This window comes from Pyxicephalus adspersus, chromosome 4 (genome assembly GCF_032062135.1).
Source record: "Pyxicephalus adspersus chromosome 4, UCB_Pads_2.0, whole genome shotgun sequence".
Lineage (NCBI taxonomy): Eukaryota > Metazoa > Chordata > Amphibia > Anura > Pyxicephalidae > Pyxicephalus > Pyxicephalus adspersus.
The window spans coordinates 48,678,202-48,694,967 of record NC_092861.1 but is presented as its reverse complement, the minus strand read 5'-3'; positions in this window follow the sequence as shown (position 1 = coordinate 48,694,967).

Sequence of the window (16,766 nt, the reverse complement as noted above, 5' to 3'; positions counted from 1 at the left end):
AATGTTTATTTTTTTTTTTATATCCCAAAAATGTCAACTCTCTGTAAAATGTTGACTCACAAAAGATGGTGAGCCTGGCAAAGTCTGAGGAGGTACTAGAAGATCTGCAGTGAACCTTAAGGGGTCTTCAACGCTTACAGAGAGGCTATGGTAAACCTGGAAATGTGTGTAGAGGTTGCAGGTAAGTTTTGAGATGTCTGCAGAGTTAACAAAACGGCCCATGATAGGTCCTAAGGTGTCTGTAAATCTTGCAAACGGCCCAGTATATATCCTGTAGTGATTACAAGGGTCATTGTCTAAAGCCGCGAACACACATGCAATAATAGTCGTTGGAAAGGATCATTCACGATCCTTTCCAATGACTAGCACTGCACGATTCATGAACGAGTGCTGTACATACAGCACCGTTCTGCTCTATGCAAAGGGGAGGGGGAGAGCGATGGAGCAGCAACCTGCTGCACGCTCTCCCCCTTCCCTTGCATTAGGATAGTTAGTCGTCCATCGTCTATGGATCCGCCAGGACGGTCGTTCGGACGATGGACGACTGGCACTGTACACACGCCAGATTCTCGCCCGATATCGGCCCTAAACCGATTATCGGGCGAAAACCGTTGGATGTGTGTACGTAGCTTAAGTCTTGTGGTGTCTGCAGAGGTTACAGTGTGCCTATAGTAGTCAAAACTCATTTTAATTTTTTTTGTAATCTACAGAAAAAATATATTAACACTATTCTTGGTGTTTCTGTGTCCAGTTGGGGAGATTTACCTTCACTTTCTGTCCTTCGTGAGAGTGAGTGGGAAGATGTCTCTCTAGAGTATAATCCCCCTTTTTTTTCAAATCATAGTTTTTATTGGAGTTTTGTAGAGGAATAAAACAAAGTAATACAAACAATGGACAGAAATTTGGGGATAAAGGGTGACAAAGAAAAACATGATGGCAGATCCCACATATTAGCGGTAAGGAACAGATTGAACATAACATATTAACATACAGTGGCATTGTTATAACAAAACTTACTGTAATCTTACAGAAAGCTAAAATAGACAATCAATACAATGCCGAACGTGGTACCCAGGACCAAAAACAATGAGGGATAGGAAACTACAGAATAAGGGGAGGGCGTTAAAGCCATTGCCAATAAGAAGGTTTCTAGGCAATAGACTTTAAATCTTGCACATGTGAGAAATAGGTACTTCAGTCTTCCCTCAAACATGTTCTCTCAAACTTTACTAATTTAGTGTTTAATAATGCAGTAAGGTATTCTATCAAATGGATATCTTGAATGCATTTATATAAGTCTTCCTTGGAGGGAGGAAGGGTGGTTTTCCATTTTGTAGAAATAAGTGTTCGTCCTGCAACTAAAATATGTGAGATCAATTTGTAGGTGTATTTAGGACTAGTGAGCAGAAGTCCCAGGAAATGGTTAAGTGGATCCAAGGTTAAATAAATTAATGGTGGTGGGTAACATCCTTAATTAGTTGGTTAACCCGATCCCAAAAACTCTGAAGGGGCAATACCAGAAGGTATGTTCAAGAGAGCCTCTATATGTACCACAACCCCAACAAGTAGGGCTAGAGCAGGCATAGGCAAACTACGGCCCAATGCTTCTCAGGCCCTTTGGGTGTTCCGCTGCTCTGGCCGGTGCCACCCTGAGCAGGGTTTAGGAGAAGGACCCCGCCGGGGGGGGGGGGGGGCCACACCAGCCAGAGCTGTGGAACACCTCGGATCTGAGCCTGTGATGGGAAAGTGGGCTGGCTGTGTCCCTGCACACAATCCACCCACTCTCCCATCACAGGCTCAGATCTGTGATGGGAGAGTGGGCGGGGTTATGCCATCAAGATGGCACGTTCAGGGTTCCATGATTGCATAACTGCACCCACTCTACCATCGACCTGGCCCCTCTGGGAAATATTTTTCAGATTGTGGCCCCTGATTAAAAAAGTTTGCCCACCCCTGGGCTAGGGAATAAGCAGTACAGAATCTCCGGGGTGTGATACCAATGAAAGATCATTTTATACAGATTTTCCCTATATAGTATGCAAATAGAGCTTTTGTGTGCGGCTTCCCAGGTCTCTGACCATGTCTCAAAATCTAATGTCCGTCCTAATATTCTTTAACACCTAAGCATGCAAGTAAATTTGGCTAGCTGAATGCAGTGGTTTATATATAGAGGGAATCAAACCTTTAGAGTATGGGCCTTCACCGCACAGTCTCTTAAATATTGTTCAGTCAGAACCTGGAGGTGGGATTAAGGGACATGACCTAGTGTCTGATCTGCAAATAGGCATAAAAGGAATTCCTAGGTAAAACATATTTTTCTTGTAGTTCAGAGAAAGATAATAGGCTACGGTCACTGGGTGTTGGCCATGCTAAAGGTGAAATATTGCCCTTTCCACTTCTTAAGCAGTTGTCAGCAAAACAGGAGTCACTACTGGATGATTTACCCTTTAGGTTCAGCTGACAACTGTAAAATGTTGTATATCCATCACTTTGAGTCTGATTTAATAAAGAACTTCAAAAACTATTGAGCTTGTTCCGATTATGGTTGTTCCCTGTTTTTCAAAATGCAAATGTTTTGCTTTTCACCTTGCTATGTGTTACATTCAAAGGCCCATTCATTTGAATATACAGTCCAACTCTCCACATTGTAGTATATGTTGCAATTCTGTGGGGCTTTTGGACTATTGTTTTTAGTTATTGTTTTTAGTGCATCTACCCTTTTGTCTCCATAACAATGGTCACCAGGAGTTTTTGAAGCACAGAGAGGGACCATTCTGATTTTGGTCAATTATATTCGCAGAACACCTACAGCACAGGAAAAGGACCAGGGAGTTTATTGCACACCCAAGGTCCCTAAATAGTTTAAGTGGAATTAATACCCTTCTTGTGTTTTTTAATTCATTATATAGATGAATATAAATCTAGTTGCCTACTTTTGACAAAAAAACAAAAACACTTTGATTCAAGTATAAGCCTACGGCTCAAAATTTCATCACAGCTAACATTCAAAATCTGGAATGGATTTGGTCTAGAATTGAAAACAGTTGCCACGTACTATCTCCCATGGTAGTCTATCTTACAACAGTGGCATTTTCCTGTGCCACTGTTACCAATGCATAAGTATTGCGGTTGGTGCCTATACTTTTGCAACTCATTCAAAGACTGGTAGATGTCTGTGTCATTCTTGGTGGGACATCTTTTGTCTGCTCAAAGTGATTACATCTTTGAGAAAGCAGTTTTTTTTTTATTCCGTAGCAGAGGGCAGGCTCAGACCCTACTATGTAAATAATATTTGGCAGCCTCCCTGCACAGAGATGCTATGATTGCATTTTTATTAGGTAAAACCTAGCTTTGCATGGGCATTTGGCTACACAAGGGGGGGGGGTATATCTTTTGTGGCTATGAAAGTTTATTTTTGATCCATTTGAAAGTTTTTTTTATTTTTTGCCTGGATATTGGGTTTAAGTAATTATGTCTTTATGCAATTATGGGATCTTTTTTTCTTAGCTGAAAAAGCTCTACCAAGCAGCCTTAATCCAAAAAATTAAAAGGTCAGCAACTGGTAAATTTATTCAGTAATGATTGATATTTTTCCTTAGTTTCTAATTTGGACAAAATCATATAATGGTTAATGTTGGTGATTAAATGTTTCAAACATTTGTTATTGCTTGGAAATCAAAAAGGAGTTTGTATAAATACACATCCCATTATCTAAAGATCTTCCTGGATTTAGACACCACCTAAACATGACAGATTATCATTGTATTACAGAAAAGATATATTTGTAGAACAAAAAACTCTTTACATGATGATGAAAATCCTAACGTCAAAGGTGTGTCCCTGTTTTGTTTTTAAAATATGAAAGGACAATGATTTATCAAGGATTTGACGTGGGGTTTAGGAGGAAATAAGTGAAACTGTTGGAAGCACAATGTTGTTGTTTTGCCTAGAGCAGGAGAATAATGCTGCAGGCGATGGGTGTTCCTGTACAGCATTTTTATCCTAAAGAACATACACCTAAATTGACTACTGTGTTTACTGCTTCATGCAGAAACCCTTAAGCTGATGGATATCATGCGTACAATGAATGATCCAGGCATGGTCTCTGCAAATGGCTATCTGGTGCATTGCAGAAACACTGGACTAGTGAGATCACAAAATATGAAAAACTTGTAATCAGAGAATATGCCTAAAAATGCTAGTTACCTGGTTTTCAATTGCTTTGATATTTTTTGGGTTATGGGATTTAGACAATATGCAGATAATAGGGAGCCATAGATGTCCTGATGCTTGTTCTTGTTTAGTGTGTCAGAAAGTTATTGGAGCACTGGATAAGAATATACGGTATATAGTAAATACAAAGTGCCTTTACAGCTGTGCAAACAGTCTTACTGAGATGGATACATAAAAATAAAAAGTTGAAATGCAGCTCCATAATTCTTCTCCAGGCTCCCTATCTTCTGCTAACATAATAATCAAAGACCAAAGCATTTGTCAGGGTGATCACTGTTGAATGAAAGAATCAGTAGTTCAGGTTTCTATCCTCTCATCCTTGATAGTGTGATTTAAAAACCTAGGCTACAATTTAGACTATCATGCAAAAAAAAATCCCCTTTAAATTTTCTACAGAAGGAAGGTAAATTTAAAGTCCCTGTTGAAGCATGTCTTGATTCTAGCAGATTTCAGTTTGAAAATAGAAAGATGTTCTATGAAATAGAATTGGATGAAGTTATGACTCCATGCTGAGACATATCCTAATTGTACCAAAAATCTATTTTGCAGTTCCAATGGTTAAAGTTTAGCCTGGCCCAAAAAGCCCCAGTGGATGCAAGTCTTGATTCCAACAGGACTTTTAAAAATGAGAAAATCTACTGTATAACATTGGTCTGTGCTGTATGGCGCCCTGTGGATGTAAAGTATGTTCCTATTCTATCAACATTCTGATTGAAAGAATAGAAGCACTACTCTGTTTTAATGTAATTTTACACTAAAACTGGTTAAAGATTGATAGAAGAAATCAGTTTAAATATTTCAGTCAAAAATCAACTTTTTTTTAATATGAATGTTAGCCAGGTGGTTACTAAAAAGTGTCGGGGTTTGCTCCTGGCTAAAGGAGGCTGGGTGGAACATTGCATTCTAAATGATACCAATTATCAGTGGCACAAAATTACACTGGCAGCTTCAGCTTCATCAACCAAACAATAGGGAACTCAGGTGTGTGCTACATTCAGCAGGATCTTTACAGGTTCTCAGGGTTTTTACAGGTCTGTCTTTAAACAAAATAGATAATGCAAAATTGGTAATTGTCTATAAAACCTGTATTACAGAATGGAAGGGTCTATTTATAGAACTGACAAACCACAAGGTGCATTTCACATGTGGATTGGTAATATAGTAAAAGAAATAGAGATAGGTCTTGCCAGTGCTATCCATGGACAAGACAAGACATACAGATATTCAAGAAGCAAGATGCAACCATACTGATATTGCAATATGAAAAATATTTTTGGTGGATATTCTGAACCAAGCAAATAAGAACCTAACATAACCAATATACAAGTAATTCTGTTAACACCTGGTGTTCTGTATCCTCCATATATTTGATATTTATCTATTAGTAAAAAGTCAAAAGTGACAGGGAATCCTCTCCAACCTGGGGATCAGAATTGTCCTATAAAACAGATCACATGGCTGGATTTAAACCTCACAGAGCCATCTAAGAGCAATCCCAGATATCACAATAACAGACTGGATAGTTATGTTATATGGTAACCACATAGTAGGATATGTTACGGCATACCTAGTAATGATACAGAACAATTAAGTCAAATAACAAATGATTATGGCCCAATTTAAAAAAAAATGTTCTGCAGCACTTAATTATTAGAGCATCTACACTTACAAATTCTCTCCATTCAAAGCCTCACAAATATCTGTGAACCCTTCCAATGAGCGCCACCTCATAAAGTTTCCTGTAATGGTGTGGCAACTGTGCTGTGCCTAAATTCAGAACAGAGCAGCCCCTATCATGTGCTTGCTTAAGGTGCGTACACACTTCCAATTTTTATCGTTCCAATCGAACGACGAACGATCGATTGGGCAAAAAATCGTTCGTAAAAAAGTAACCAACGACGCCGACGAACGAGGAAAGTCGCTGGAAACGAACGACCGGACCGACGGATCGGATTGGACGACGAACGTTGAACATTGTTCGTGTGTACGGTCGTTCGTTGATCGTCCATGTTCAGAGCATGCGTGATGAACGAACGTCCGTTCACTTTCCTGTCGTGCACATAGTTCCTCTATCGCTCAAACGATCGTATCTATTGTGTGTACAATATCTACGAACGATCGTGTCGTTAACTCTATGTGCAGAATCGTTGCTATACGATCGTTCGTATATATCGTGCATGAACGTTCGTCGTTCGTTTTCCAACGATAATAATTGGAAGTGTGTACGTAGCTTTACACTAAAGTGAAATAAAAATGCTGCAGGGGGTGTCACTATCAGCATTGTCACTGCACTGTACCTTGTCAACCAGTACCTGGCCACACCCAGTCCCACCCACCTCCTTCTAGATTGGCAGCTTGCTGAAACCCACCCACTGTGATCTGCAGTGTCTGGAAGAGGGGATTTTGTTAACGTAACCTAACTATAAACGCATCATACAAAATCCTGTAATTATAAGTCCAGCCACAACTAGGTTTTTAGTTTTAGAACTCTTAGCCCAGAGGAAATCAAAAATTTCTATATATTGTGATCTAATATTGGTAAAAGTTCATTGGTGACCCCCAAAGGTAATCTGGTAACCCTCATTAATTATGTTGTACATTGGGGGAAAAGTATTTGAGGTTGAACTCCAAGCAGTGTAAATACCGTAACTTGAGTTGGTATCGGCCTTGTAGGGGAGGGAGAGAAAGAACAAAGAGTCTACTAGTTGTGCTGTATTTCTAGGAGCAGTGCGGAAGACCTGTAAAACTGAAACTACACCAATAAATACTTTTTTTTCTGGTCAGACATGGCTGTGCCATGTGTCAGAGACAGAAATACATTGATAGAAATACATATCTTTGGACAGATGCAACAGAGGTCAGCTTTTTGATTAAACTGTCTGTCTGGCAGAGTATTGGTGAACAAATCTGTCTTCATGGTTTTAGTTCAGTTTCTGATTAGTGCACTTTTTATAACCTGCAGTTGACTTTTCTATTAACTGTATGTAGGTCGGAAGGTCTGCATATTACACCAGTAATAACTTGCTCTTTCCATAGGACACATCTTTAAAACACAGAAAAAAAGAAATGTAGAACTTTTTAATATATACACCTTAAAATGACTCCCCTTATATGAGTTTACTGAAGCATGACCTATTTTGAGTTTCCACCTTTCCAGACATAGATGAGCTCTCGTACACAATGACTGGTCTGCATCCCAATGTTCAAGGCCGTGCGCTCTGTTATACATTGACAGCTTAATAAACACACAACTGAAAAATACTAAAAATAGACAGCATCCTAATCACTGTGCATGGAAATCTTTAGTGACCATTAGAGATGGTCAATGAGATGGAAATGGGATTTGTTTGCAAATTGCACTGACTTGAAAATGATCCAATCAAATTTTGCAGCTCATTCAATTTATTGGATCAACTTCAATCCAGTGCAATTTGCATACAAAAGTGAAATGTATTTCAGTCTCCACTTCTAGTGGTCATATTGGTGTTGTGATGGTCAGTTATTTTCCAGCTGTTGGGTCAACATTTTATATGATTTCTCAACAGCTGCACCATGCATGAATGCAGCTAATAAATGTTATGCTAATCAAGTCAGTCAAACAAATATGTAAAGTAATGCCATACATTTTTAGATTTTGTAGGTGACTTTCAGTAGTTAAGCTGGGTGATCCATCAAACTTAATAGATTTCTTCAAAGTCATTTGCTATGGCTTGGATCAGATCCATTCCAGGTTTGCTAGATCGCTCAGCTTTACTGATGAAAGTATATCCTCTCTAGCCTTGGAGAGTTTTAATAAATCAGGCCCAAAGATATGGTGAACACCATCTCTTACACTGTGCTTCCACAGAGGGACCTATCCTCAGGGACAACCAGCACCTAGAGAATGAATCAGAGGAAGCACAATAAGTGGTTGGGAAGCAGACATTCACTACCCCAAAGTGTTAGATACCAGCAGCAGCAGCTTGTGATCCACCACACAGCAAGGTTTTAGGACAAGGCAAAGAAATCGCTTCTCGGCCTTTTGGCTAAGATCAAGTGTTGTACCTAATCCTTCCAGTGATCAGGGTGGAAAGGCACTGGCATTCCTGGCAAGAACGGTCTACCTGTCGTGTAGCTCTGTAAGGGGCCACCCTATGCAAATCTGCCGGCTTGGACCACCGGAGAGAGCATGGGGCCTGCCCTGATAAGGAGCTCCCATAGGTTTGACTGACCCGCTGGTTGGGGCAGGGAAAGCTTGGCCTTACCAATCGGTCTGACAAGCGGTCCGAATCTCGCTCCGGTGTCGTACCCTTGGAGTGGCGATCCAGGGGCACCTTAAAATCACTGGGTTTGGGACCCCACTGATTTTTAAGTTGCACAGTCACGTCACTGTTTATACTTTGATTCGGCAAGTCGCCTTTTTCTGCATTAGCTGCAGCTAGTGCAGATGGGCAATTTTTAAAACCTGTTGCCCTGTGTGTTATGCACAGAGCACATTATTATTTAAATGTTTTTTATGTTTGTCACTGTCACTGGTGTGGTATTTGTGTGTCACTTTTTGATGGAGGGTGCTATTACCCTATGGGCTAGCCCTGACGACTTGGAGAGTGCCTTGGCTTAAAAACCAGGCGCTCTCCCTCAGTGGAGTGTCTCTTTGGGAGAGCTCCCAGCTTAGTATCTGTTGGGACCTGCCTAGGCGGTCCCAGAGAGAAAAGGCCCCTCTCTGGCTTCGGTTAGGGGGGCAAGTATGTCCATTCCGGCTTTCGGTCAGGTGGGCTTAGTACCCAGCCCTCTTCTGGAACTTTGCTTCGGAGGGTCTGGGGAAAAGGGTGGTCCTTCCTCTTTAGAGGAGGGTTTTCCAAATAGTACCCCAGTGCACATTTTTTGTGTGGTGTTTTTGCGCATACACTTTTTTACTGTACACGGGGTGTGTTTTAGCACAGGTCACGAGATTCGATAAAAAAAAAAAAACGCAAAGAAATGAATAAAATAAAATTTGAAATTAGAAACCTGCTTATTCAACAATGTTTGAGTTGGGAGTCATAGTGAGCCAACAACAATACCTATGGTCTCAGTTTTATGTTCTTGTGTTTTCAGCATATTGCAAGCCTTCACAGGTGTCCTCCAGATTTGTTGATGAGGAAGTTTTCATGAGATACAGGTAGGCAGACCAATCAAAGCGACAAATGTAAATCAAATGCCTGAGTGTCTGTTTTGTGTTGAAATATTGCACATTGAAATTCTTGAAAACTCTCAGTGCATTATACTTGTACGTGGAGGTAAATCCAGAAGAATACTTCAGTAATGTTTACATGGAGACTTTCTAACTGGCCAAACAGTGAATTGCGTACCTCCTGCAAGCTGGGCTAGCCTAGGTATTACTGAATGATAATGGCCTTTTGGGGAAGCTCGCTCCTTAAATTGTCATTATTTTAGTAAAAGTCAATGTTATAGTCTGCTGTACTTTTGCTGAATTTAGTGTGAAAGGTGCTTAAAAGGAAAATAATTTAAAAAATGCTTAATTACACAAGGATGATAGATAATGAGACATGAAAACAGAAATTTAGGAAATTAATCACACAAATTTACCTGCATTTCAATACTTCAGTTACAGTTGAGCATAAGTGTACCATGGCCCTTTTACCAGTTTACTACATGAATAGAATTGTGAAAAGATACTAAAGTGATCTCTACTGGGTATCAAAACCCAAAAAAAAACATTATATATTACAGCTTACAAGTGCTTAGATAGGATCTCTGTACGAGTTTACTATATTTAATATTTTTTCTTCTTGTGTCATTGACTCACAACTAGTATATAGTAAGTAAAGATAACCAGATCTGCATATTTATTTTTTACATATTCAGTCAGTAATGACAATCTATGTGGTTCTATAAGTCCAAGTTTTTTAACAGTTTTCAAAAACAATATGGAAGATATGAATTCATTTTATACATAAAACCTAACTGTAAAATAATTTTCTGAGAGACCATTGCATTTGTAACTCTGCGGTTCTTATAAAGTGCCTACCCTTCATGTAGGGTTAATTAAATTTAAAGATGTTTGCAAATAATAACAGAAAATACACCATTGGATCAAAATTGTGAAGAGCAATCAAAACAAATAAAATAAATAGCCGTTGCATATATCCCAACCCCCTGGTGGTTGTATTTAAACAGGTGATTCAGAAAATATGTAGCTCCTGAGACATGTTAAATGACGATACTAAAATTTCCACCTTTTGTAATATGAATTGCAGAAATGTTAAATATTGCAGATGGATAGAAAATTGTCTAAAATTACATAATCCAAAACGTTCAAGACAAATACAGCAAAACATTTTATTTTTAAAGGGATGGTTGTGTTTCCTGTTTAACATTTTTCAGGAAGATGTATTTGTGTAAGAACTAAAGAGACTCTGTGTGAAATAATTTCACCAGGTAACTGAACAGCTGGAGCCTATTGTTATAGCCTGTGTCCTCACTGTGAGAAAGCCAGAACACAGACAAGATGTCTACAAGATGGTGGCAAAGACGTGACATCAAAGCTGAGATTGTCTTGAAAGGAGAGAGAGTTCCTGAACACGGTACATGACAGCCACAAACCTTTCACTAGGACACAATGATTTATTATCAGGTAAACATACAAAATGTACAAGATTCCTAGTTCACGGAAATAAGTAACACCATACATGACGGGAATACAAAATATTCTAAGAATTATAATTAATGGGGAATATTGAAAGGCTTTTCATCTCTTTCTTTTTACTAGGACTACCCTTCTACATTATAGGAGGTGAAAAGGAAGCAATTCTTAATACTGAACAACTCTTTCTGAGTTTTCTCCCTATGTTCAGTGGTCACTTTGACCAAAAAAGTGGATGTCCCGTTTTATACAAGTACTACACCAGGTGCCATTAGGGACAGGCAAACCAACAAATATAACACAATAGTTCAATTTGGATTTTCCTCCAACAGCCTGTTGAAGCTCTCAGTTCTCTTTCTGTACAAGCATGTAAGTTCACCTACAGCAAACTTACTTGCTGATTTACGGCAATTACTGGTCGTGCTTGTTTGGCAGCCAGGTCATGCATGTGTGGTTGTCTGCTGTCCAGACAGACTAGAATATTAGTAGCAGCAATTGGGAAATACATACATGGAGGAACAAATATTCCAAAATTCCCATGTGCATCATCTAAAATATTTTAGGATCTAGCCATGGTTAATGTAATTTTTTAGGTTGTAAAGGACTTTCCAGCTAGCTGTAGTCCATTGTGCTGAGAAGAATGCTTTTTAAGCCAATGCAAACCAGGGTGTCTGTCATTATATGCATATCTGCTTTATCTACCTCACACATTCTTACTGTTTACCAAAGCCTGAAGTTAAATGGTATCAGTGATAAAATCATTAGAACAATGGCCACATTTATGTTTATCGATTGCTTTGTACTGGTAGCGTCCTGTTTTTTTTTTTAGGCACAGAAGATGTATTCAGTACTGATATTCCTTTTCCCAAATTCTTCTAAAAATGCTAGTTGTCTTGCTATTATGTTGTTCCAATGACTTTAATACCGTCCCAATAACTAAACCAGAATAGGTGAGCAGTAAAGGGCTGTCAATTGTTGGTATGCCAGATTTGCTGTGACTTGAAGGGCCTGAATTATCAAAGCTCTCTAAAGCTACGTACACACTTCCAATTATTATCGTCGGAAAACGAACGACGAACGTTCCTGCACGATATCTACGAACGAAACGATTTTTTGCCCAATCGATCGTTCGTCGTTCGATTGGAACGATAAAAATTGGAAGTGTGTACGCACCTTTAGACTGGAGAAGATAGACTATCATGCATGAACCTGGGTGATCTAGCAAACCTGTAATGGTTTTTTTCAAAATTATTTGTTCTTATTTGGCAAATGCTTTAAATCCTGGACCAAATACATTTTAGGTTTTCTGGATCAACCAGGTTCCACTATGGTCATCTAGATTTTCCAGTCTTGGTTTACAAAAATTTGGGTCAGCATGATCACAAGCAAATACCATTTGCAGAATGGCAGCTCCTATGTTCTAAATAAAGGTTGGATCACTAGGATCGCTGGAAGTAAAGCCTATTTTTGTCCTCAGCTTTTAGTATTGTGGACAAGGGCCTACAAAAGCTATAATTCTTTATGAAACTTTATCAGTTTTTACTTGGAAGATGCTCCAATACCACATATTAGTCATATTAAAATATATCATGGGCACAGAATGGCAAGGATGTACTCAAGAACTGTATCAAAGTCAGTTAACACTAGAGATGGTCAATGAGATGCACAAAAATCAATTTTTGTTTGCAATAGCATGCAAATTGCACCAACTTGAAAAATGGACCGATAAAACAGCAGCTACAGAGTTTGGCTGAATTTCCAGTCAGTGTTATTTGCATACAAAAGTTAAATTTTGCATCACATTGACCATATCCAGTCATTACCTTGCTTGTGAAATTTCACTTAGCTTAGTGATTGAGGTCAAAATGCACTCTGCAAAGAATACACAATCAGGTACAAAGAAGTGTAGAGCAAAGGATGGCTGAAGTCAGCAAAGCTTCACTGCATTCATTAATCTAAGGCTACGTAAACACGTGCAATAAATATAGTTGGAAACGAACAACTAACGACCGATAATTAACAAAAAAGTGCAAAAGGTCTGACCAACGACATCGATGAACTAGGAATGTCACTGGAAACGAGCAACCATCCTGGCGGATCTAATTGGGCGACCATTGTTCGCTATCTATTGTGTGTGATTGTTCTGTGATACACTTTGTCTGGTACACGTCACTTCCTGCATCATTCAAACGATCGTATCTAGTGTGTGTACATAATTGGTGGAATATATATTTGATACGATTGTTCAAAAGAATTGTGAATAAACATAGATCAGTCATTAATAGTTCATTTTCTAACGACAAATATTGCACGTGTGTACGTAGCATAACTGAAAATTCCGTTGTAATTCATAATTTATTTTGCTAACCAGATAGACAATATTCCTGTAGTTAAGCTGCGTACACACGCAATTTTTGTCGTTGGAAAGGATCTTTCACGATCCTTTCCAACGACAAGGGAGTGCAAGATGCATGAACGGTGCTGTACATACACGCAGCAGGGTGCCGCTCCGTCGCTCTCCCCCTCCCCTCTCCATAGAGCATGAACGGTGCTGTATGTTCAGCATCGTTCATGCATCGTGAAGTCTTTTCTCGTTGGAAAGGATCGTGAAAGATCCTTTCCAACGAGAAAAATTGCAGGTGTGTACGCAGCTTAACTCAATCTATCTTTAGGTTGGCTGCTGTTAGCTAATCTGGGTTTATGGTGATCCTATGGGCCCCCTTGGCCCCCTCCTTCTTTTGCATTCATATTCAAAAAATATAAACATGTATATTAGGGAAATTATTCTATCCAAGTTTATAGACTGATCAATTAAAAGAAAGATCTTTCCACAGGAGTTTTCAATAAGGATGCATCACTTTTAAAAATACAATATTAGCAATAAAATATGACTACATAAAGCCAATATAATCTGTATGGATTACTTAACAATATTAAAGTTAGAATAAGCATGCTACCTTCAAAAGGCTGCGCAAAGGCTGCTTAAAGAGAGCTAACGAGATAAAGAATTCAACTGCAATCAAAACCCACTCACCTCAGTCTGTTCTGGTATGAACTTTGAAGATGAATTGCTTCACAATGCCTGCAGCCACTTCAAGGGCTTATTCTGAAACTATAAAGCCCAGCTAAACCCAGAACTGAACAAGGAAAATTCTAATAGCAATCAGATTGCAAAGTAAATACTGCTTATAGAAGCAAAGTAGTACATTAGAGCAAACATAATGATAACATGTTATCATCATTTTTGCTCTAATGCATATCACTTAGATGTGGCATTTTGTTGTATGATTTTTTTTAACTTTTTTTATTGAAGGATTTTATAATACATAACAAAACAAAAAACAAAACAATCAGGGTTATAACAAATAAATTGACATAAAATATACAAATGTGTAGAAAAACATACATGGAATAATTAAAAAAAACAAGGAAAACTAAACAAAAGGTAAAAAAGGCAAATGAAAATATACTTATATAATATGGAAGGAGGAAAAAAATTGGTTACATTATCTCGTTGACAATATCAGAAAGTTTCCATTCCCATTCTTTTTCTCACATGCGCAAAGCATACAAGGATGTACGTTCAAAGGTAGACATAATCTGACGTTTTATTGAAGGAGACTGGGTCTCTATATAGGATTCCAATATTTCAAAAATTTTCCCCACCTTGGTTTACTTATTCAGAGATGCCTCAATCCAGGCCATTCTGAAAACATATCCCAATTTTTCCTAAAAAAGCCCAAGTGTCGGTGGATTTGGGTCTAGCCATTTATGTAGTATTGTTATTTTGGCCACTAAGGAGAAGATAGCCAATAAACTTCGGCTGCCCCTAGAAATCTTTGCACCTTGTAAATCATAGGTACCTAAAATAGCCCATTACGGGGTCAGTGGAACATAGTTAATCAAATATGAAGTAATGTAATGAGCCATCTCTTGCCAGAACCTTTTTATTTTACGTCAGTTCCAAAAAGCATGGTATGAGTCTGCCCGATCCTGTGCACACTTAAGACAATTAGAGGTAGGGGCATAGCTCATCAAATATGCACGCTGTGGGGAGATATACACCCCATGGTAGATTCTGTTCGTTTTCCAACGATAATAATTGGAAGTGTGTATGTAGCTTAAGAATCATTTCCCTGTACATCGCCGAAGGAAGGACTGACCACGCCCTAGACAATGCAACAAGGATATCATCAGCTGATTTACTTGTGAATTGAGCAGACCATTTACCCAAACCCGTTATACTGGTGGAGTAATCTATAACTAATCTAATTGTCCTATAATTTTCCGCGATTGCTTTTCTAGAGAGATTGCCTCTTAACAGCAAACTATCCAGAGGATTCTTCCAATCCCTAGCAGATAGGGACATCAATACCTTCGAAGTGTATGACTGTAATTGCATGAAAACATAGACTGCTGACCTCAAAAAGGGAAATTCAGCCACCACCTCCTCGAACCGGAGGGTCGTTTCGCGCTCCCATCCACCAATGAGTTGACCATTAGAAGGTGAAAAGTACTTCCACATTTATCCTATTTCTCCTGCAAAAAGGAGAAATGGGATAAATGTGGGAGATCCAAATTGCCCCAATATGGTAAGAGAGGAGTGACGATTCAGAAGATGTTTTCCCCTAATCCTATGCCACACTGCCCAGCATGAAAACAATGGCGTGTTTGACGTGATTTTCTCAGGAAGTAATTCCCTATGAATGTGTAAAACATATTTTAGAATATTATTTGGAAAAAAATTGTTGGTCCAAGGTAGAGTCAGTGTAAATACAAGTATTATGTAACCAATCTTTAATGTATCGTAGGATGGAAGCAGCATTATATAACTCAATGTCGGGAAAATGTACTCCTCCATTTCTGGTCGGTTGTTAAAACACACAGAGACTCAGTCTAGCATATTTACCTCCCCATATGAATTCAGAGAATAAAAAGTTTTGAGGTCCCTCTTTTTAATTACTAAAGGTAAAGACTAAAGGATATATAGGAGGTCAGGAAAATTTTTTTTTATTTTTATCAAACTAATCCTCTCTGGATAGGAGAGCATCAGTTTTGACCAGTTGCGCAGTTGTTCACCAAGAGGTCTAAAAATCGGTTCCATATTCTGTGAGTATCATTTGTGAAGATTTTTAGAATTTTGTACATCTAGGTACTGTATTTTCTCTTTACACCATATATATGGGTAGTCTCTACCCCATACAGGCCTCAAAAACTTTGTCAAATATAAAGCTTTAGATTTATCAAGATTAATCCTTTAACCAGATACAGAGCCATATTGAGCTAATAAATTAAAGATAGGGGTCAGGCTGTGTCTCGGGTTGGATGTTGTATGATTTATTAAGTGTAGGAAACTTAATACTATAATGAAGCAAAGTGGTAGACCGAATATCTGTTTTATGGGCCAATTGTATTTTCACACTGTGCCACAGCTATTTCCTCCCACCTCTGAATTGAACCAGTGGGAAGGTAAATCAGATATGGCTATGTGACATTCAAAGTATAAAGAACGATAGATACCAGACTACATTTCCTAGCATCTCTGCATTTAATTGGAAGCAATGGGTCTGATTTATTAAAGCTCTCCAAGACTTTTATCTGTTAACCTGGTTTATCCAGCAGGTTTTCTGGATCACCCAGGTTTATTATTATTATTATTATTATTATTATTAAAGGTTTACAGGTGAAAGTGTATCCTCTCCAGCCTTGGAGAGCTTTAATACATTAGGCCTAATGAAGAGAGTCATAACTACTCACATAAATTAAAGGATGAGTAATTGTAGGACCTCAACCTAACAGGAAACTAAAAACCACAAAAGGTGTAGGTGTTAAAATCAAAGGATAATTGTAATTTACAAAAATTAGCAAAAAGGCTCATTTTATGGTCATGACCCCAGTGACAAAAAGG